General features: G+C 41.7%; 1 long non-coding RNA gene across 2 annotated transcripts; it reads right to left on the bottom strand.

Annotated features, from left to right (window-relative positions):
- Positions 1-1,902: 1,902 nt before the first annotated feature.
- On the bottom strand, positions 1,903-19,476 carry LOC125964836 (uncharacterized). 2 transcript variants are annotated; one of them, XR_007478114.1, is made up of 5 exons: positions 19,387-19,476; positions 12,045-12,219; positions 9,937-10,137; positions 7,725-7,836; positions 1,903-2,204 (listed from the first exon to the last, which is right to left on the bottom strand). It is a non-coding gene; the product is annotated as an uncharacterized LOC125964836 (long non-coding RNA). The 2 variants fall into 2 exon arrangements; XR_007478113.1 differs by lacking the exon at positions 19,387-19,476 and adding an exon at positions 14,462-15,643.
- Positions 19,477-22,690: the final 3,214 nt, after the last annotated feature.

Here is a 22,690-nt window from a genome sequence, read left to right as displayed (position 1 = left end):
ACACTTCTGGCCTCTACAACTGTGAGATAGTAAATTTCTCTTGTGTTAAGCCTCCAAGTTTATTAGTCTCCCAGCAAGCACGGGACACTTATACAGCATGCACTAAACCTTTTCTAGGCTTCAGCAGTTTACTGCACAAACCTAAATATTTTCAAACAGTCAAAGGTCTCAACATCCCACCATACATTAAAAACCAAGGCACTAGACTACCTTCCTTGGCAGTAACAAAATATCTTCCACAAGGACAGTTTGCTCTCTAAGATGTCTGCTCCTTTCTTTTTATTTCTCAGTGTTCCCAGGTAATGCACCAAGTGTTAGGGTCTTTTAATTACCTTCCAGCAAGTACAATGCCTTAATTCCATTTGGTTTGGAATAAATTAGGAAACAAGATAAAAGCGAAAAGATGGAGGGCCGAATATTCCTGTTACTGAACAGTCACGTGAAGAAACAGTAAGGGAATTTAACACAGATTTTTAGTTTAACAGCATAACTGAAAAACAAAAACAAAAACCAACCAACCAACCAACCGTTCTTCTACCCACTGAAAGGAAAGTAAAAGTGAATCAGGGAGCTTCCAAATCTTGTGAAGCAGCTTAAAAAGGGAGAGGGGAGGGGGAAGGGGAGGCACACAACTGTTGAGAACGTAACACTCTAATGCACAAGGTCAGGGATCCTAACAAATTCTCAAAGTCTCAACATATACCAACAAGAACCGTATTATTAGAAATATAAAGGCACAGAGATATAAATGCATAGAGATATAAACTATTTGGTATTAAAAACAGACCTTGCTATATAAACATATAGTATGCCACTTTTATCGCTTTATGAGAATAACCGTATAAAGAAAGTCCAGAAGACCCCACTGCTGTCATCTTGCAAAGGATCAAAATTCAGCACCTACAGGGCCCCACCCACCCTCCATGCTGTGTGTCTGTGTGTCTCTAAAAACAACAACCTGCAATTGGCATATAATTAAACCCACAGGCAGCTTTGAATATGAGATCTAGGCAGAAAAAGTAGCAGCAAAGACAACAGTAGCTGGAATTTGGTAGAAAAGCAAGAGAAGACTTTTTAAAAGCTTCCAGTTCAAGTCAGAATTAAGGTTAAGTTTCAACAGCTTGGGATAGCTGTGGATGTTTTGCTGTTCTCTGAAAAAAGAAGAAAATCTATCATAAGTCTGTTCATTCGAGAAAAATACTGTGTTTGTTTAGTTTTTTTAGCCATGCCCAAACGACTCTCAATTTTGAACACTGTTCAAGGGCAGAATGTATATTGGTTAGGATGTGCTCATAGCTGGTGCATCTCCAAAAAATGCTTCATGAAGACTGCCAGCTTCTGACATCTTCGATGGTGACAGCATTATGCAGAGAGGCCCGAATGCCTCCCACGGACCCAGAAGAACCACCGATGCAGCCGTTAAGAACAGGAGCATCTGGTTGAGCATCAGGACGACCCTCCTTCCCGTCACCAGCTCCTGCGAGAGTCACGGCACCTGAAGCCATCGTGTCCAACCTCCCACCTGAAAGCCCCCGCAGGTGGCCAGGAGCATCACACATCTCAGTCATTAGAAAATTCCTTTCAAACGCAGTGAAGGACCATCATGCTCACAGGTAACCTAGGTTAGCTCAACTCTTCGATGAGCCTGCCGTGCAGGGGGCAGGCAGCTATTCTCATGCGTGAGAACATACGTTTTTCATGGAGCTGACAGAATTAACTACTCTCTCTGACGTTCAGGGGAGCAGCAGTGTCTGTTCTTACACTGAACAGGCTGTGCAAGCTGCACCAGAGATGGGATGGCACCCTCTGTGCTGTCAGAGCAGAGATTGTCAAAGGAAATTTTGACCAAAGCTCCTAGAAGGTGTGGCCCCCGCCACGCTCCCGGCCGTGGAATCATGCTAAGGGGCCTGTAAGCAGCAGCAGGAGCACCCCCGTAACAAACGGTCTTTCCCAACTAGTTACAATAACTGCTACTCCAGGATGGGCAGGCTCCTAGATGTGTCTCCTTCAGCGTCTGAAAACTAAACCAATTCTCTGACAAGCTTCTGAATGGGACATGTACTCACCTATGCCTTTGCAGGGAGATCATATTGAGTTCAAGAGCTTTGTCGAGAAATCTTTTTTCTAAAGCATCATCTTCTTTGGTGTTGCCAATGTGGAATTGAATATTCATCTTGCTTTTATTCTGGGGCTCCACTGGACATCTGAAAAACATGTTTTTTGTTCCAGCTATTTTTCTACGATGTGCAACTACCATTAACAAAGCAACAGAAAAGTTTTAAAAACCATTTTCCAGATGCAAACAAGAGATTAAAAAAAAAGATCTGTGCCAGAACATTTATAATTTACTTAGGGAGACCACTCTTGCATATGGAACAGTGAGTTAACATTCTCTTATACGACTCATATTTAATTTCCAAGAGCCTCAGTTTCCTCATCTGAATATTACGAATAATAGTAATATCTCCATTTCATACTAGTTATGACAGTTCAGTGGTACAACATATATGAGGCTTCCAACCCATGGCAGCCACACAACAATGTGAACGACCCTTTCTCTACAAGGCTGCAGAGAAAAAAAATGAGTTGGTCCGAATAGTGGCGGTAAGATTTAAAAATAATGAGCAGCAGCTTTCAAAGCACTTAAAACACTGTATTGTCCCAAGCTGTGTGACCTTGAACAAGTTACTAAATCTCTCTGTTGTGCCTCTCTGATGTGAGGACTAAATGGCCACAAATTCTCTGCAGCCCTCCCAGCAAGAGGTGGGGTCTTGTGCTCCACACCTTTTGAATCTGGGCTGGCCTTGTGGACTTGCTTTGACCAAGAGACTGCAACAGGAGTGACGCTGTGCAACTTCCAAGCTGAGGCCTCAAGGGGCATGCGGCTTCTATACCTGCCCTCTTAAAACATCACTGCCATGTAAGCAAGCCCGAGCTAGCCTGCTGGAAATAACAGGCCCAGCCAACAGCCAGCCAGCAACAGCTGCCAGACAGATGAGGGGGGCCATTTAGACTCTAGGTGGATCACCAGATGACTTTGGTTCAATAAGTGATCTCAGACGAGACCAGCAGAAGAAATCACCCCACTGAGCCCGGCCCCACCTGCTGACTGAAAAGAATCCTGAGCAAAAGAAATGGCTGTGGTTTTAAGTCACTGTCTTGAAGTGTTCTATGATGCAAAAGTAGATAACTGAGAAATTCAGAACAGCATCTGGAACACATTCAATGCTATGTAAATATCTATTGAAGTCAATAAATTTGTCTTTTCATTCTCTGCACCTTGCACAGGGCTCATACAGACTCTCAAAAATGAATGAGTCAAGTTTCATCTAGGATACGTTAGTATTGGACTTCAGTTTCTGATTTGGAAAGTAAGCAAGCCAAAATTATCTTCCACTGACAAACAAAGGAGACAAACAGAAGAAGAGCTGACATGTTATTCTGGATTACAAGGAAAATATGTAATAACTCTCTCCATTTTCTCAAGCACATCCTGTCTTATTATTCCACTTCTACTGGGTGGGATTCATTAAAAGTAAGCAGCAAAGAAAAGCAGGGTGAGGAAGCCCCCATTAAAAGCTATGCTTGCCTCTCAGGGCACACACATAATTCCTGTTAAAGTTAATAGGAGTCAAGTGCACGTCGACAGACAGAAGAGACACAAGCAGGGAAACCAAGTATCTGGTAATAGGCTTTGAGCCTGAATTCTGGGACCCCCTTTTCACAGCTAGTAGGTATCCTGGTTGACATTTACGTTAAAAACTTAGTGTCTACCCTCTTTGATATTCTGCTGCCTCAGGTTCCCCAGGCGACAGTCCAATTATAGAGCTGGAGCAGCAAAAAGGACATGTGATTTAAGGGGAAAAATATTAAAAGGGGGAAGAATTAGAAACCTGGATTTACAAAGAATCTGTATTTACAGTCGTCCCCCCCACATTTATCCATCCTACTGTGAACGTAGGTGGTATCATCACAGCAACAATGTCATAACAACTAGAAATTGAAGATTAAATTCGCACGGTGCCCAAGAGTGTCCCTGCTGTGGGGCTGAGGGAAGAAAGAAAAAGATGAAGGGGAATCAGCTGCTCCCAACCTAGCAAGACAGCTGTGGAGGGAATTCAAATTCCACAGGACAAGGGCTGTGGAAGCACAGAGCTGAGCAAGTAACTCTGCCCGAGGGAAGGTTGAAGGTTTCAGAGGAAGGGAGGTGGGAGGGGTCACGACAGGGGGAGACGAAGGAAGGGCATCTGGCAGAGAGCTGTCTCTGCCAAGGCACGGGGGACCCCAGCAAGTTCTCTGCAGCACCTGGGGTGCTGGGTGCCTGGTTGGGGGCAGGACTGCAGACCGCAGAGGGCCCTGCAGACACGCTCTCCCAGGAACTGGATCGATTGGATCCTGGAGCAACGAGGAGCAATCAGGTCTGCACAACAAGGAGTTCTGCGTTGTAGAAGTACTATGACATAGGGGCTTGAGGGTGGGGACACTGCAGGAGAGCCCTGATAGAAAGCTCCCACAAAGAACTTTCTAGGTCAACAGAATTAGGGCTCGTGACCAAGACAGGGACACTGGGGTGTTTCAAGCATGGGCAGTAAATGCAAATGCCAATAGGGACCCAATGGTCATATAAATGAGTATAACAGGCCCAACATGGCAGACTCAGCACAAACTCCCTACGTTACCTGTTAACTGTGAGGGCCTTCCACAGAGAAACAGTCTCCCTTTTGCTTGAAACATACGGCCCTCCCAATCTGTTTCTCCCACTTTCAGAGACACGGGGATTATGAAATAAGACATCTGGCTTTAAATCATCTTCCCATGTTCCAGTAAGGGCTCAAATTGCGTGTTTTAAACCCTGTGAGCCACGCCGAGCACTGCCGTGGGCTGTGTTGGGCCACCGCTCCCAGGCGTTATCACTAAATCCCACAGCGAGGGCAGGGCCTGTGGCCTGAATGAGTTGGGGGGCAGGGAGAAGGTACCAGGCTGACAGAGTGCTAGCAGGGGGCCGGGAGGGTGTGGAAGCAGCGGGTAATCCTGGGACTGCAAAGCTTCCAGGACAGAGTCTGAGCAGCACTCCCCAGGGAGTCTATGACAGAAGCTGATAAGGATGGTTGTGACTGGAAAAGCGGTGCCACAGTCAGTCATAGAAATTTAGGAAATCCTGAATTAACAGGGCTACAAGGGTTTCTTGACTCAACTTCCTAGAGCGTCTCAAGAGCTCCAGTGAATCGTGAACTCCCAAGAGGATAATTCATACAGGAACAGAGTTTTCCCCAAATGCATGTGGCTGAAAAACCCACTGCATCTCTGGGATGAGTATTCTAGAATGCCCACTGAGAAACCCCGGGACTTCCCAAGGTATAAGAGGGGTGTGTGTGAGGGGAAAGGCACCACCTCAGCGCGAAACAGCATCTCACAAAGGTGGTGAGGGTTAGGAGGGCGCAAGAAAACCGCAGGCAGTTGGCAAGCGATGACAAGACGCTCGTTTCAGTGGTGTCTGCTCCAAAAGACAAACCAGAAACAACAAGGGCGCGACGAGTGCATCCTGAGGTGAGAGAAGCCCACAAAAGAGTCACTAGGCCTCTCCTGACTGCCTAACTTTTAAATAAAAAATTAACTCTAAATTTGCACATGATTAGGAAAACTAGAGTAAAAATATAAAGATCTATTCCCTTCCATATAGGTGGTTGCCATTAACGTTTTTTTGTGTATTTTCAGGATCAGATACACAAATGTGTGTAAGTGTATATATGCGTGTTTCCATATGTACATATATACATATATAGTATTTACAAATACAAACACTGTGGGTTTCTAAGTGGAATAACAGAAATGTCCTTTTCTACACCTGCTCTTTTTCCTTTTGACCTGATGACGTATCAGGTCATCTTCCCAGTTTGCTCACAGACCTTCCCCGTTCTCCACACACACGTTACTCCATACCACGGATGGATCCTAATTTCCTTCATCAGACCCCTCCTGAAGGACATCTGGGTTGTCTCTAGATTTTCTCCATTACGTAAGTGTCCCTCATTGGACTTGGGGGTGCCTGATTTTATGCACACTTCTGTGCAAGACAGAGTACTGGCAGAGGGCAGGTGCCTAGAAGTAAAAGTCTTTGGTCAAAGAGCAAGAGAGTTTTGAACTTTGATGGACACTGCAAACCTCACTCCAGAATTGAACACATTTATTATACTTAACATAGGCAAAGTGTGCTTGTTCCCTCGTCTACACCAGATGTTATCAGTCTAGAATTTCTGCCCATCAGAGGGGAAGAAAATCCCATGGTTTTCATCTGCATTTCCTAAAGAAGTTGGCCCCTCTTCATTTGTCTAGTAGCCAGCTGTGTTCCTTCTGAGTTGTTTGCTCATACGGGTAGAAACCATCCCCTGCCTTTTTAAAATTTGATTATCCTTTTTCATTTATTTGTGGGTTCTCCTCTATATCAACAGTAACCTTTATATGTTAATACACTACCAAACTTTTGTGTCTGTCATTTTGTTTTGTTTATGTCTTGAACTGTAGAAAAGTTTTAAATTTTCATGTAATTAAATATCTTTTACTTTATGGCTTCTGAGTTTTATGGCTTACTTAGGAAGGCTTCTGTACTCCCTACACTTACACAGAAATTCTCTCCTGTATTTTATATTTGCTTCTTGCATTTAGTTGCATTTGCATCTTTTCGACTCACTAGAATTTGTGTATGCTGTGATGCAAATATATAATTTCTGTTTAAATGAATTATCAATGCTTCAATCAGTCAATTAGACAAAAAGTCAAGTTAGACTTTAAAATTGTCTAAGTTAAAATACAATTCTCAAGTAAACAGGGACCAGTTTCTGGACTTTTCCACCGATCTGTGTTTCCCTCTGCCAGTGGCTTTACATGTTAATAGATCATATGTTAACATTACATTTTATTAATGTTAACATATATGTTTAATATGTTTCATCTATCCTTTTGCACTAACTTTTTCAGGTGAACACTGAACTGACTTCTAGATATTTACTAATTTTTGTGACTATTGCGAATGGGATCTTTCCTTGTTTTTTATTGTTATTTCTGGCTTATGGGAAAGTAACTGACTTTTACATACTTAGACATAACTGATCACAATTCTGAACATGATCATTTCTAGTTTTTCCACTGATTCCTGCATTTTGAAAAAACAGTCATTATCATCTGTGATTTTTGTTGTTTCCTTAGTAAAGACTCTGGAACCAGCCCCCCCAACTCTCCCCATGTTCTTATCCTGCCTGATCCCACTTCCCCACTGCACCTGACCCTAACCTGTCTGCGCTGCTATAAAACACTGTCTGTTCACAGGGTGGTGATGACAATAAAAGGTATTCATATCTGTAAAGCACCAAGGGCTCTGCCTACTTTATTTTATCTTGGGGTTGTCACTAGACACATCACATGCTTCCCTCTCTTTCCTAAGGCATGGACCCCACATGAAAGGGAGAAAAGGTGACCTCATATCTGGATATGGATTTTGTCACTTCAAGAGCTTTATCACATTAAAATTAATATCTAATACATATTAAACACTATGTGTCAGGAACATCCTAGGCACGTTCCATAAGAACCACAAATAATATTGACAGCTAACCGTTAAGGAAGTAATTAACCGTTAAGGAATAACCATTAACGCTGTTTTAATTTTAGCCCACCGGAAAATATAAGGGGTATAAATTCTAGTAGCATTAAAAAAAAGAAAGAGTTACCAATTCTAATACTAGCTTTTCCTTTTCGACCACTTTCCAAAATTATAGTTCTCCTTTTCTGTCTAGCAGCTTTGTATGGTTCCTTCACCGATGGAGAAGTTATCCACTGGTACTGAGAGAGAAATGATAAATATGCCATTTAAGTTACAGGTAATTTAGGAGGGTTTGATCTTCATTGGAAATTAAGATATTTTAAGTTAATAAAAGGTCTTCAATCTGCATTTCTGGGAAGCTAAATTAAAGCATCACACAACATTTTCAAAAACAGAAAAGCCATTTCATTTGACTAAAAACTTAGTTTTAAGATGGCAGAAAGTACCTTGATAATTTTCTTTTAAAAAGGAAAGAAAAACAAGCCATTAAAGAGAAATTCTTCCAAGAGGATTAAAACATGTTATATGCCTCTAACTTGGCACTCTTTCCATTCTGGAGACCTTTTTTGGTAACTGCTTTCATCACAGAATGATTTAAAGTAAAATAAATTGAAATTAGAGTAATTATTTCCTAATGAGTGGCTATTTCCATTTAAAACCAAAAGCCAACTAATTATTGCTTTTCCCATAAAATTAAATATGAAGTCTACATTATGTAATTATACACTTATTTCCCGCTTTGTGTATTCTAATTTCTTCCTCAAAAACCTAAGATGCCATCTTGCAGACTGCCCCCAGTGGCTACTATTTTGGCAGCAGCAAAGGTCAGCTTTAAACATTTTGCATCTAAAGTGGCTTTAGATACCTTTGGATAGAAAGTACAGTCTGAGCACCGTCCAGACACCTAGATACCTAAAGGGCATCCAAGATAACAAACCAAAGTCCTGATATTCCCTCAAAAGCTGCTCCTCCCATCAGCCCCCTTCTAAGTGATACCACCCAGTTGCACACATAATCATCAACGACTTGTCTCCTTGTTACTGTCTCCTTCATACCCCACACCTAATATATCGGCAAGCCTTGTTAGCTACACCCTCAAAACACAACCTGAATTCAACCACTTTTCACTTGCTGCAAACTTCCAACCTAACCTAGGCCATAAACATCTCTTATTTGGAACCCTGTGATAGTCTCCTAACTGGCCTCCCTGTTTCTCTTCTTTATCCCCCCAAGTCTATTCTCTATACCAGGTCATCTTATTCAGATACTATTTGGATCATGCCTTGTCCCACTTCAAAACCCTCTACTCGTTTAGAAGAATCCACATCTTTACTCTGGCCTTCAAGACTTTACAAGAGCAGACCCCTGGCTAGCTCCTTGACCTCATGTCATACCACACTCTTCTTCACTCAGTACTCTGGCCATGTTGGCCTCCTTGCTTTTCCTTAAATACTCCACCCACCTACATGCCTGCATACTCATTGCCTCCTTGTCCTGGAATGTGCTTACTCCAGTTCTTCCATGGCTTGCTCCTCTCTTCATTCAGGTCTCCATTCAAATGCCACTTCTCCAGTAAAGCCATCCCCTAACAAACCTGTCCAATGGAGTCCTACCTGCCCCCCCTCACTCTCCTTACATTAAGATATTTTTGCACTTCCTACTACCTAAAATTATATGACTTATCTGTTTACTCATTTCTATCTGAACTCCTTCACTAGAATGTAAGCTCCATGAGGGCAAGACTTTTGTCTGTCTGGTTCACTGCTTTATCCCTAATGCCTAAACCCGTATCTGGCACACAGAAGAGAGTAAAAAAATTACTTGTGAATCTGACAAATGAATAAAGTACTTCTGGCAAGAATTCAGAGGTTGCACAGGAAAGAAATAATGCTCTTCGTGGAAGCAGGCTTAGTATCTAGGTTCACCTCTATTTAGAGTAGAGATAAGAACAATTTACAAGTATAATTCACTTTAATTAGTACACTATCTGCTAAAGACATAAGGGAAGTGCAACACTAGACAAGTACAGTTGAAGCTTGAACAACATGGGTTTGAACCTCGCTGGTCCATTGACACACGGATATTTTTCAATAAATATGTACTATCATCCTACACGATCCAAGGTTGGTTGAATCCACAGATGCGGAACCACTGACTATAAACTTATACCCAGATTTTCAACTGCGTAGGGGTCGGCACCCCTAGCCCCACATTGTTCAAGGGCCAGCTGTATATGATGAGGAAAGTTAAACACATTAAGTTTTAAAAACTGTCAATACGTGAACAAATTCTTTTTGTTTTCCTATGTGTTTATCAATTTAAAAAAAGTGACCACATACCAATAAGTGGATTTTTTCTTATATCCAGAACGAGCAGAGTTCTGTTGGTTTCAAGGGCCTTTAGTAAAGCCTTTGCTCCCTCACTGGTGAGGCCACACTGCTGCAGGTCCAGTGCTTTCGATGAAAGACAAAAGGTCATTTGCAAAGTCTATACAGATTTAACATATAGACAGCTCCCATTTTCTCACGTGTGGAAGAGTCCTGCACAAGAGAAGTCATGGCAGGTTTGTAATTTTGGATATGGAAAAAAACAGAAATGTATATGCACACACATAATGCATAATCCAATTTAAAAACCTCTTCTTGGATGTGCAATGATAACCCTGCCTTTAGTCCCAATAAATCATCCAACATATTTTACAATTACAGAACTGAAGAATAACTGTATATAACCTATGAGCAAAAAGCATCACAAAATGAATCTCAGTTCATAATTAGCAAGGGCGGCAGTGGCATGTAAACCTCACAAGCAAAACCTGGTGGAGCTCAGAAATGCACTGCATTCTTTTGATCATGATCTTCAGCTCCAAATCACACATGAAACTAGTTAAAAGGGGAAAACAAAATAGAAGAAATGTAATAACTGTTAGTTTTAGAGGAAAAAAAGACAAGTCTAAGAGGTTACAAATAATAACAAATTCAAACACTGTGTGAATAGAGAATACATACTAAAAACCTATCATGAAATATGATGGTCAAGAACTCTCTCCATAAAAAGTCAGACAAAAACCAGACAAAAACCAGAAAAACTGATCATGAATTCTAGGGGCTGAACAACCTACTCATTTAAACCAAAGGGATCATCACCAAAGCACAGGTATTAAAAAATATAACTATCATGAGTCATTTATTTAAGTGTTGAGTGGACCATCACATTAAAATAATTGGAGTCTTTCAACACCCCCATGACACATAGAAATAGCAAGTCAGACATATGGATCTGACAGGATATGATACAACCCTTACAAACTCTCACTACAGAAGAATGGACACAGGGTATAATTAACCAAATAGCCAAATTAATACAAACAGCCAGTAAACCTCACCAGTAAATCAAATGAATACAAAATAAAACAAAATGTGGTTATTCTCCTATCACATTCAGGCAAGATTCTGTAGGAAAAGCCTTTAAATAATGTCTATACCCTTTTGATCCAACAACTCTCTTTCTAAGAATTTAACCAAAATAGTCAGAGATATAGGTAAGGATATATATCAGAGGACTATTTGTAACTGAAAAACTGGACAAAGCTTATACACAAGAATGGATAAGCTATGTGCACTGTGGCATATTCATATAATGGAATACTGAACAATTCCAAAAAATGATGCAGGAGATGCAAATTTACTGACTTGCTAAAATGCTCATACTAAATTAATTGAAAAATGTTATAGAATTTGGAGTAATCCCACTTGCATAGAAAATGGAGAGGTACTCATTTTTGTAGTTTTACATTTTTTTACAAGTGCTACAAGCCAGTGTTTGTGAGAGGCAGGCTTCACATCTACTGTTGGGGTGGACTACAAACTGGCATAGCATTTCTGGGTGGTAATTTGGCCATGTGTATCAAAAGTCTTAAAAATATGTCACACTTAGTCATTCCACTTGTAGTACCTTATTCTACAGAAGTAAGCCCGATGGACACAGAGATGTATATATAACGTATTCACATTGTTTGTGACAGGGAAAAGCAAACTGTCTAAATCTAATGGCAAAGAATTGATTAAACTATGGGACATCAATACGACGCAATACTACATGAGACATCATTAAGTGAAAAAAGCAGGAATATGAAACAGCAAGTATACTACAATTCTACTTTTGTAATCCCTAAGTGTACAAATATATTTATAGAAAAAAAAGACTGAAAGTATATACACCAAAATGAACAGTGATTATGTCTGGGTATTAAAATTATAGGTAATTGTTCTCTTGTTACTCTGTATTTTCTATAAAGGATATATGCAACTCTTAGAGAAAGTTTAAAAGCAAAATAAAAGCTATCAGTAAAATGAGGCTTTAAGAAACATCCTATCACAACAGTATCATGCCAAAAGCTAAGCATATATCATATTAAAAATTCAGTATTTTCAATTTTAGAATTTACCTCTAAGCCATAAATCCTCACTAAGAGATTCTGCCAAAGCACTTGTACCCAGGTCACCAATGAGCGTGCTGCAGTTCAGAGTGATGCGCCTCAAACCAGCCATACAGTCAAGATCAGGTCTCCTGGAACGAAGACTCTCAGCCCAGGTTTCTTCATGCCTTCTGATAGTCTGATACTTCAAAGATTTAATGGGATGAAATTAAGATGCTTGAATAAGGAAACAGTGTGTGCCTACTGAGTACGGCTTATTATGTCAGAGATTTACACACACACATATCAAGTATATATACCAGGAGCATCAACCTGAGAAATGAAACAGTCACTTCTGGTTTATGAGTCCAGTGACCCAGATTCTAGTCAGTCAGTGATTAGATTCTAGCCACTGGATTTCCTGTTTCTGAACACTTATGTAAAGTTGGACAACTCAATTACAGTCTATGAATTATTTTCCTTATCTTCTAAGTCAGGGAATTGGTTCTAAATTCTATCTTTGCTGAGGCTCTATATTTCATCATTCTGTCCTCCAATGGCCTCCAAACACCTGACTGGGAAAACCATAAGAAAACTTTTTAACAAGCATCTTATTTATTAACAAATTATATACACAAAGTTCCATACATATAATTTAGGTACATGATAAACTACACAGATTTTTTAAAATAATACAAAGGTAAAAACGTTCTGATATTTTCTTTTCCTAACTCCTAAGGCATTATTTTGTTTTACTTATTTTTAAAAAATATTTATTTATTTATTTGTTTGTTTGTTTGGCTGTGCCGGGTCTTAAGTTGCAACATGCCAGATCTTTTAGTTGTGGCATGTGGGCTCTTAGTTACGGCAGGCACGTGGGATCTAGTTCCTTGAGCAGGGATCGAATCCAAGCCCCCTGCATTGGGAGCACATAGTCTTAACTGCTGGACCGCCAGGGAAGGTCCAAGCATTATTTTAAAAACTATATTTACAAAATGGATCTCACATGCTACCTAGGGTGTGCACACAAACTTCAGAGGCCTGGACTATGCAGAGCCAGTTGGATGTGCCTTGGGAAGATAATGGTTTGACATCTAAGCACAAGTACTGTCTTAAAGACATTCAATTCTTTATATTCATAAAGTAAATTTTGGTAACAGGGAACACTGACTGTAAATGAAAAAAGTCTTATTACATTCTTGAAAAAATAAAAGACTCAAAGTGCCTTTGACACTCTAAAAGGAAAATCATTAGTGTCATTTTTCTATTAACAATAACTTATAAAAGCTCCAAGCAGAAACAACAGCAATCACTTGCACAGTGCTTAGTATGCGCCAGGCACTATTTATACAAATGAGTTCAGTTAAACCTCATAATGAGGCATAGAGGTTAAGTGATTTGCCCATGGTCACTAGCTATGAAATGGGAGAAAGGGAATTTGAACCTAGGCCATTTGGCTTTGGCACCAAAGTTCTTGGCTGTTTTCTACCTCAGGGGTCAATGGACTTGCCCTGTATAGGTTCAAAGAATTTTTCAATTTTTAAAATCTAAATTTAAACATTTCCAGATTTGTGGGATATACAGTTTCTGTTGCAACTACTCTGCCCCACTGGCGTAGGGTGAAAGTAGCCATAACTACCATGTAAACAATGGGTGCGATTATGTTCCAAAAAAACTTCCTTTACAAAACCAGGCGACGGGCTGGATCTGGCCCACCAGCCATAGATTACCTATCCCTGATCTGCACCATCAAACTATTAAAAAGGCTTCATGTCAAATTATTAAATAACTTTAGGCCTAAATAGTCATTATAACCACTGTAAAGTTGTTAAGGCATTATTTTAAAAACTGTATTTACAAATTGCTGATGTACTGATTTTTATTAGTTTAAAAACTACAGCAGCTAATAAACACTTGATTCATTTAAGTCTTGAAGACTATAACGGCATAGTTTCTTCACAGTATTACAATAAATATTTTCAGTAACTAAAATACATAAAAGTATTATTAGGTATTATATATTAAATCTCTTATTTCTAAAATTAAGTGGAGTATCTTTACTAAATTGTAGAATCCCAAACTGAAAACTGGTCATATTCTTTCAGCAAAATGAAAGCTGCACTCACATGTATCAAAAGACAAAAATTAGGGTTTCCCTGGTGGCGCAGTGGTTGAGAGTCCACCTGCCGATGCAGAGGACACGGGTTCATGCCCCGGTCCAGGAAGATCCCACATGCCGCGGAGCGGCTAGGCCCGTGAGCCATGGCCACTGAGCCTGCGCGTCTGGAGCCTGTGCTCCGCAACGGGAGAGAGGCCACAAGAGTGGGAGGGAACCGTACCGCAAAAAAAAAAAAAAAAAAAAGGACAAAAATGAACTGCCATCTGTATCAATATATTAATGTGCTTCAATCACATATGTTTTCATGAAAGTTTAAACATAAAATCACCTTTAAGATCTAGGCCATGTGATCTGCTCCCTGCCATGTCAGATTACACCCCATGAAGTTTACTTAACTTGTCTTAAGTGTGATAGAATTCTTTATACCTTGAAAAATAACTAAAAGGACAAAAACACACACACAATAAGATGAAGAGCCTATACATTTGTCAATCTTGACTTATTTGCTTTTCTTGAGTCAACTGGAGGTTTATAGCCACATTCTCAAAATCATTAACTACAATCTTCCCAAACAGGTAATTGACGAACAGATGCATTCTAAAACTTGTCAGTAACAAAGTGTTATTCCAGTTTATTGCAACAGTTTAATTCTATTTAGATACTAAAACTGAATACACTGAATACTGCAAACTTTATTCCCAACCACTCAGCAAAGTACTACATATCTTTTCAGATATAGGAAAAAAAGGAAAAAAATAAAAAGCATAAGATTCTTCCTATTTTCATTTCCAAAGATACATCCCAATGTTGTTTATCAATCAGTGATTTAAAAGTCAACTATAAACCCAGTATTTTATTAGGTGCTATGCAGTATACTAGAGCAATATAAGAGAGAGGACCTCAAGCTCTCTGTTCCCTCAAATTGAAAGGCAGTCTTCCTGACCCCTCCAGACCACTACTGGACACAGGGAACACACACTAATGTTTCAGGACACCAACCAACAGTCACGTGCTTTTTGATTAGTTCCATGACACACCCCCACTAACACCACTGAGTTTGCTGCTCCTACGGGACATTACATGTATTTCCTCTTTTAACACATACCACAGTGCATCATAATTATGATTGCAGCTAGATGTTCTAACAATTTAAAGAGAATGATGACTTTTTTGCTCTTTACATCTTGCTATTTCCCTTCCCATAATATTTCTTGAGAAAACCATAAAAATATAGGCAAACAAAAAAACAGAAAATATACAAAATGTGTGGTTTGTGGCTTAACACAAAGTTAAGTAAAATTAGTTCTGACAGTATCCAGCATGACAAAATTTCATGGTACAAATGAGAACAGACCAAGGTTTGAGCAGGTACAGGAGACAATCCAGGCATGAACAACACCAAGAAAAGGTAGACAGGAAGTAACATGGTGTGTAGGAAATCACAAAACCAGTCTGATGGGAAGAGACTTAAACAAGACTGAAACTCACTTTCTAAACCTCCATCTCTAATTGGACAATTCGCAGGACACAGGTGCACCAAAGTGGCCAATTTATTCAATCCCTTTAAAATGGAGGAAGAGTTTAAAATTTTACTGGTTTAGTTTGCCCCAACAGCAACTATCAAATGTCGACAGGACACAATGAAGGCTTACCATTGTTAACACAGTTAAGTCTCTCTCTCACAACTAGCCCACTTAGCTCCAGGTTCCTTAGCGCACCCGACGCACTTACACAGCATTTAAGAGCTTTACACAGCTGGAGGTCACATCTTTATTTCTTATCGCAGGAACACGACTTCTGTAAACTTTATTTCTGCCAGAATCTAAAGCAAAATTATTGTAAAATAAGTGGTTTAAACCATACATTTTATCATCATTAAAAAGCATTAAAAAAAAAAGCACCTGCTCTGTGCTAAGGATTAGAAACGACTCCTGCCCTTAAAGCCTTCATTAAGGAGGGAGATGTGTAAACTCAAAATTTCAATCACATGAGATAAAGAAACATAACCTTTATGCACAGAGGTTCCTTTGGAGGCAGAATGTGATGGCTTCATGATAACCCTGAAGCAGAATCTAGAAAGATGAGGCTATGCAGAGTTGGAGGAGGAGGTGCATTAACTGCAGAGGGAGCACCTGTGCAATGACACTCAAGGCTGACACCGGCTGGGCACAGTAAATACTGCATGTGGCGATGACTAAAGGGCAGGGGTCCAAGTGTGAGAAGAGACAGAAATGAAAATAGAGATGTTGGCCCAAGCAAGCCTGGGAGAGAGCATGGCTTGTATCCCACAGGTGATGAGGCCTGGGGCTACCACTGGCTGAGTAAGGGTGCCTCCGTTGATTAGAAAAAGGAGCCACGCTGCTGAAGGACCAATTAGATAAAGGGAGTGACCACAGAAAGCTCCCCTTCCTCAGGGCCAAAGAGCCCAATGAGGCTTGGCCAAGCACAGTTCAGACTACACGCCTCTGTGCAGAGCACACGCTGGGCGGCTAGTATGTACTAACTCTGTGTGGGCAAGCCATTAGCAGCATTATTTTAGGCGTATCTTTTCATGTTTGAAGATCACTCAACCCCAGTAGGCAGATGAACTTAGAGGAACTGAGTCCAGGGGCCGCGAAACCACCCAGGAGCTTCTGCCATAGTCCAGGCAAAATGTAATATGGATGAAGAAGCAAATTTAGGAGGAGGCCAAAATCTACAAGCTGGACCCACTGGATTGAAGACATAAAGAAAGTTCAGTGAAGAAACTCTGAAGAGAATGGGCTCTGCAATAAATTTTTCTTAAATTCAATGTAAAATATTCGGCAAAATTAAGTACAGTAGCCTTTAAGTCCCTTCCAGCTAGAATTTCTTTTGATTTCTACATTATTACTTTGGTTAAGTAAAGTCCCATCAGAGGTACAGAACAGTTCCTACACCTGAATGGGATGCAAAGAATAATCTGACTTTTCTTCACCAGGGGATGAGTTGAACTGTCCTTGCAGGAGAGATAACAGATGGTGTGAACCCCAGATCCTAAAAAAGGGGCCAGGCACACAATAAGTATTCAGCTTTTTGAAAACAAATGAACAATCATTTCCTCTCCTAGATCTTCACACCCTTTCTCTGTTGGCTACTTTCTCACAGCTTATTAACACCCTCAAATATACCCACATAAAAAACTCTCAGACCTATGATTCTCTGTATCATCTTGTGGGTAACCTAAGTATCTCCCATGCCTTCAAACACCTGTCCTCCCAAAAAGCCCAGATCTGTACCTTAGGCCCAGACCCATCTACCAGGCCCCTCCAAAGCACTGAAGATGAAGTAAGATCCTCTCGCCACCCCCAATCCCTTCCTACTGTGCTCTGTATCTCACAAAAAGATGCAGCTGTAAACTGTCACCCACGCTTGCTGCCCTCCCTTTTCTAACTGGTCACCAGGCCCCACCAATTCTGTCTCTGATCTCCAAAACCCAGTCCAACCTTTTATAACTTAAGTGGGACCCTTAGATTCCAATTCACCCTGCACCCAATCAACTGCCTTCCACATGGAGGTCCGAGAGAGCCTCAAAACCAGAAGTGCATCTCACTGTTCTTCAGTGTTTCCCACAGCCTTCAGGATAAACATCTAAACTTCTGACAGGACAAACAAGGCCCCGTTCTGTCGGGCCCCAGTAGGTTTCCAATATCAACTCTCATTTCTTGCCCAAACCCTGAGTTCCAGTCCTGTACTTTAGTTTTGCCATATTTTCTTATATTTCTCAAACTCTGACACACACTGCTCCCTCCTGCTACCCCAGGAGTTTCTACATATCCTTAGAAAGGATGGCACCTCCTCCAAGAAGCCTACCTTGAACTTTCCCTTCCAAGTTTCTGTGCTCTGCAAAGGGGAAAGATGGGGGTGGGGAGGGATAAATTTGGAATTTGGGATTAACATATACACACGACTATATATAAAATAGGTAATCAACAAGGACCTACTGCATCGCACAGGGAACTCTACTCCATATCCTATAACAAACTGTATGGGAAAAGAATCTGAAAAGGAATGGATATATGTAAAACTGAATCACTTTGCTGTATACCTGAAACTAACACAATGTTGTAAATCAACTATCCTCCAATATAAAATAATAATTAAATTTAAAAAAAAAGATTTTGCGCTCTGTAGCACCAGAACTCACTTCTTCCAGAGCACTGACTACTGTGCTTGTGTTTACCTGCCGCCCAGCAGAAGAGAAGATTACCTAGGGCAGAAGCATCGTCTCCAGCAGCCCTTGGTTCTGACAACTCATTCAAGTGCCAGGATACTTTACACACATAACCTGCTTAATTAATTCTAAGAACCCACAGAAAGAGTGGTTTTTAAAGTCATTTTACAAGTGTGGGGATTGCAGTTCAAAAGTAACCTGCCCAGGCCACAGAGAGCATAAACCCTGGAATTCAAACCCTAAGCTGCCTTCACACCGGTGCTCTTTCCACTACATGATACGACTATTGAAAAAAGATTTTTTTTTCCTGAGCCCTGTTTTAATGGAAAGGAAATGAAGCGGGGATATACGCATTTCCTAATCGCTTTGGTGTGTACCAGGCAAAGTCATTCAACAGACCAGGTAACATCTGTGCAACAATTAACGATGCTCCAAACTGCTCAGTGTACTACATTGTAGAACCTACAAGCATGAACACAGTGCATCCTTGTAACCGCCACAGAGACTGGGTCCTATTAAGCCCATGCTACAGATGAGAACACTGAGACCTTGAAGCCTTAAGGCACTCGGCCGGGGTCACCGAGCTGGCAGGAGTCCTAGGCCGCACGCCCCGCCTACTGCACGCACACCCGGGCACTGGGCACCGGTTCTAGTGCCCACCCTCCACCTTGTACCATCTAAAACTCCACTTCGTAGCGCCCACACGACAGCCCCTGGAAGCGGGAAGTACAAACCTGTCTCGCCAAGCCGTGCCTGGAAGCAGCTTTGGATACAGATTAGGGGCAGAGGGTGCTCAGGAGCGGCTCCCAGTCTACCCCGTGGAGGCTGTCGGCATTAACTCCAGCAGGCCCTCCTGCAGGGAAGCGGCAAGGCGGGCAGAGGCACCGAACCCTGCAGCGCGCACAGGTCCTCAGAGCGCGAGAAGAAGTCGGCCGCGCTCTCCCGGCCCAGCTTCACCGAGTGATCATGGCCCGAGCGCGGCCTCGGGGACGCTGGCTGCGGACACGATGCCCACACCCGCCTGGGGCCCCGGCTCGCCTCCCGGCCCCTCGGGCGCTCACCGCCCGGCGGCAGCGGCCCCGCAGCGTGCGCAGGACCGGAGTCGCAGCCAGAAGACATAGGGCCACGGGCTCCAGCTGGGCCGGCCCCTCCATGCCGCGCTCCGGAGCCCACGCACGGCCTGGTGTTGGCGCGGGCATCAACGCTCTCCAGAGCCGCGGGGTTGCGGTTTAAGCCTCCGGGCGGGCCCGTGGGGGCGGGGCTCGAGGACTTCTGCGCGCTCGCCGTGCGTCCGCACGCAGCCCCGCCTCCCATGACGACGCGGCCTGAGGAGCAGTCGCGGGAGCTTTGAGACTAGGGCGGCGCGAAAGGTAGGAGCTGTGGAGGGTTTGGGGTTTACAAAAAACGTTTGCTGACTGATCCAAACAAAAGTGAGACATGGTTGTATCAAGGAATTTTAAAAGTAGTTAAACTCCGGCTGTCTGTGCTCGCCCCGCCCAGGAGAGAGCGGGCACTCTGTGAGGGACACAGGAAAGGCTGAATGAACGTCCGCCTGTGGTCCGTTACATGGTGCACGGGTGGGTGAATTTCTGCGGAGAGCTCTTAATTTCTGTAGTTTCTGCTGACTTGACACGGTGGTTGGCAAATGCTGACGTGTTCCATGCATTCAGGACATGATCGTGGTTACTAATAATCACTTTGTTTTGTACTGACACCTCCACAGAGAATTTCCTACTGAATATCCACTTTACAGAAGAGAAACTGAGGCGTAGGAAGTGAAGTGACTGAGTGAGAGGAAGGATTCAGACAATTGGTGTTAGTAAATTAACCCTGCAAAGAGGCCGTTAGACGGCGGTGGCTCTAGTGATGCGGCTGCCTCTGTAAACCAACCAAAATCTAAGCCTGTCAATGCCTCAGGGTGACGAAAACCGCTGAGGACAACCAGTTACAAACCACCAACTAGGCGTTAAAGCCATAGCAAATCAGTCATTTCCTTGCTTTGCTTCTGCCCTTTTAAAATAAACATCTCTGCAGCTCCTGTGGCTGGAGTGCTCCTCACCTCTTCCGCTTTGTGGTGCCTGAATTAAATCTATTTTTGCTCACATAAAGTGTTAAAATTTTAAATATGCCTCAGTTTGTCTTCTAAGATTGGCCGTAGAAGTTGGATTTGTGTCCAGTTTCTAGAACAGTGGTCGTCCTCTGGTCAGGCCTTAGGCGTTACGTGTACAACGTTCCTCTTCTACCACCACCTTCTGGATGCCTCCACCCACTACCAGCTACCGCGCATCAGATCCCCTAGATGTGGTCAGCAATGGCTTTCACATGCAGCGTGCTCACATTATAACATCGCAGACACTCCTCCGTCCTCCAGCCAGTGTGTGAAGTGAAACATTACCATTCCTGTTAAAGAGTCTGGTGTGACCACTTTCCCAAACACAGCCACTCCCCAGCTGACCCTGGGTAACCACTCTTCTGAACTTGGTCTCCATCACTGGCATGGATGTCTTTCTATGTAGGCTACATTTTTAAGTATTCTTAAACTGCATATAGTATTCTATTTTGTTTTCTCTTGTTACTTGCTTTATTTAGTGTTATCTTTTCTAGATTCATCCATGCTGACACGTAAAGATCTGTCTAGTTCATGTACTTTCCTTGCTATGTAGGATTCCCATGTAGGGAAATACAATAATTTATATGTGCATTTTCCTGTTGATGGACATTTAAATTGTTTCGAATTTTAAGTATGATTTCTTTTTTAAAAAAGTTTTATATACTTTTTAAAGGTTACTTTACATTTGCAGTTGTTACAAAATATTGGCTATATTCCCTGTGTTGTACAATACATCCTTGAGCCTATCGTACACCCAGTAGTTTAGATCTCTCACTTCCCCACCCCTGTATTGCCCCCTCCTCCCCCTCCGCACTGGCAACCATTAGTTTGTTCTCTATATTGGTGACTCTCCTTCTTTTTTGTTATATTCGGTCGATTGTTGTATGTTTTAGATTCCATATATAGGTGATATCCTACAGTGTTTCAGAGTTCAAAAGACTCTCACGACAGAAGCCAAAAGGCAAGAGCCGTTTTACATTGATAAAAAGCATTTTAACTATGTAGAAGCAGAAAATGAAAAGAAAGAACTTTGCATTAAATTTAATAAAAGTTCAGGGAGATCTTTGTGGTATATTAGTGAACTTATTTGTGGAAATTTAGCCATGTACCTTGTGTTGAAGAGGTACCAAGAGTTCAAGAACTCTCACAATTTGAGTACACTATTGCCTTACATGTAGGCATGGTGGCAGCCATTCACATAACAATGATTTGGAGGATGTTGTGTTAGTCAGCTCTTGCTCTGATAATGCTTTGGAACAAATCGACCCAAAACTCAGTTACATAAACAAGAATTTATTTTTCTTGGACCTATGGGCTAGCTGCAGTGGCTCTCTTTTAGACCTCTAGATGGCTGGTTTTGCTCCGTGTTTTGGATCAGTTTGAGGTCTGTAACACACATCTTCCTCTGGAGCCCAACTGTGAGGCCGCAGCTCCCAGGCCTGTCTTCTCACAAAGTTCACTGAAACATAAGAGGTGAGCCCAACTGCACAAGCCCATTTAAGCCCTCTGCTGCTCATTGAAGGCCATCATGTCTGCTCACACTTCATTGGCCAAAACATGTCACAGATCTAAGCTGTATTTAGAATATGTGTATTTGTTTAAAGTTGGGTGCCCTCACAGAAGAATATTGCATTTTGGACAGTGTTACCTTAGCATTTTCATTGGCATTTGCAAACGTGATAAACGCCATGTGCACTTTTTCACCTTTGAGAACTTTTTGAAATTATGGGACCATTTCTATTGGAAAAGAGGAAGGTACACTTTAGAACTCAACTCTAGTTATGGCATTGCTGGGAGAAGAATTGATGAGATAAAGTCAGTACAAGTGAAAGATTTGGGATTCACATATTCATCATTAACATAAGCATTCTACAGAACATTCCTGAAGAATTGTGATGCTTGCTTTATGTGATTTCTATCATAAATCATTAGAATTTGACCAAGACACTTCAGTAAAACATACATCATACAGCACATCGCATTTTAGTTTTTCCTACCACTCCACAACTTATCATCAATACTTTACCATAACTCAGAAACAGAAACAGAAACTGAGTGAATTCATTGTTAGCAGACGGGCTTCACAAGCAATACTAGTGGAAGTTCTTCAAATGATAGCAGACAGTAACTCAAGCCATAAAAACAAAACAAAGAATGCTGACTAGAGCTGTTGTGTAGGGAATTATAAAAGATACTGTAATTTCAAATTTCTTCTCCTTTCTTCTATTAACTAATTTAAAAAGTAAGTGCCTAAA

This window comes from Orcinus orca, chromosome 1, assembly GCF_937001465.1.
Source record: "Orcinus orca chromosome 1, mOrcOrc1.1, whole genome shotgun sequence".
In the NCBI taxonomy this organism is placed as follows: Eukaryota; Metazoa; Chordata; class Mammalia; order Artiodactyla; family Delphinidae; genus Orcinus; species Orcinus orca.
Note: the sequence above shows the minus strand (reverse complement) of the source record. Positions and strands in the feature narration are given on the sequence as shown.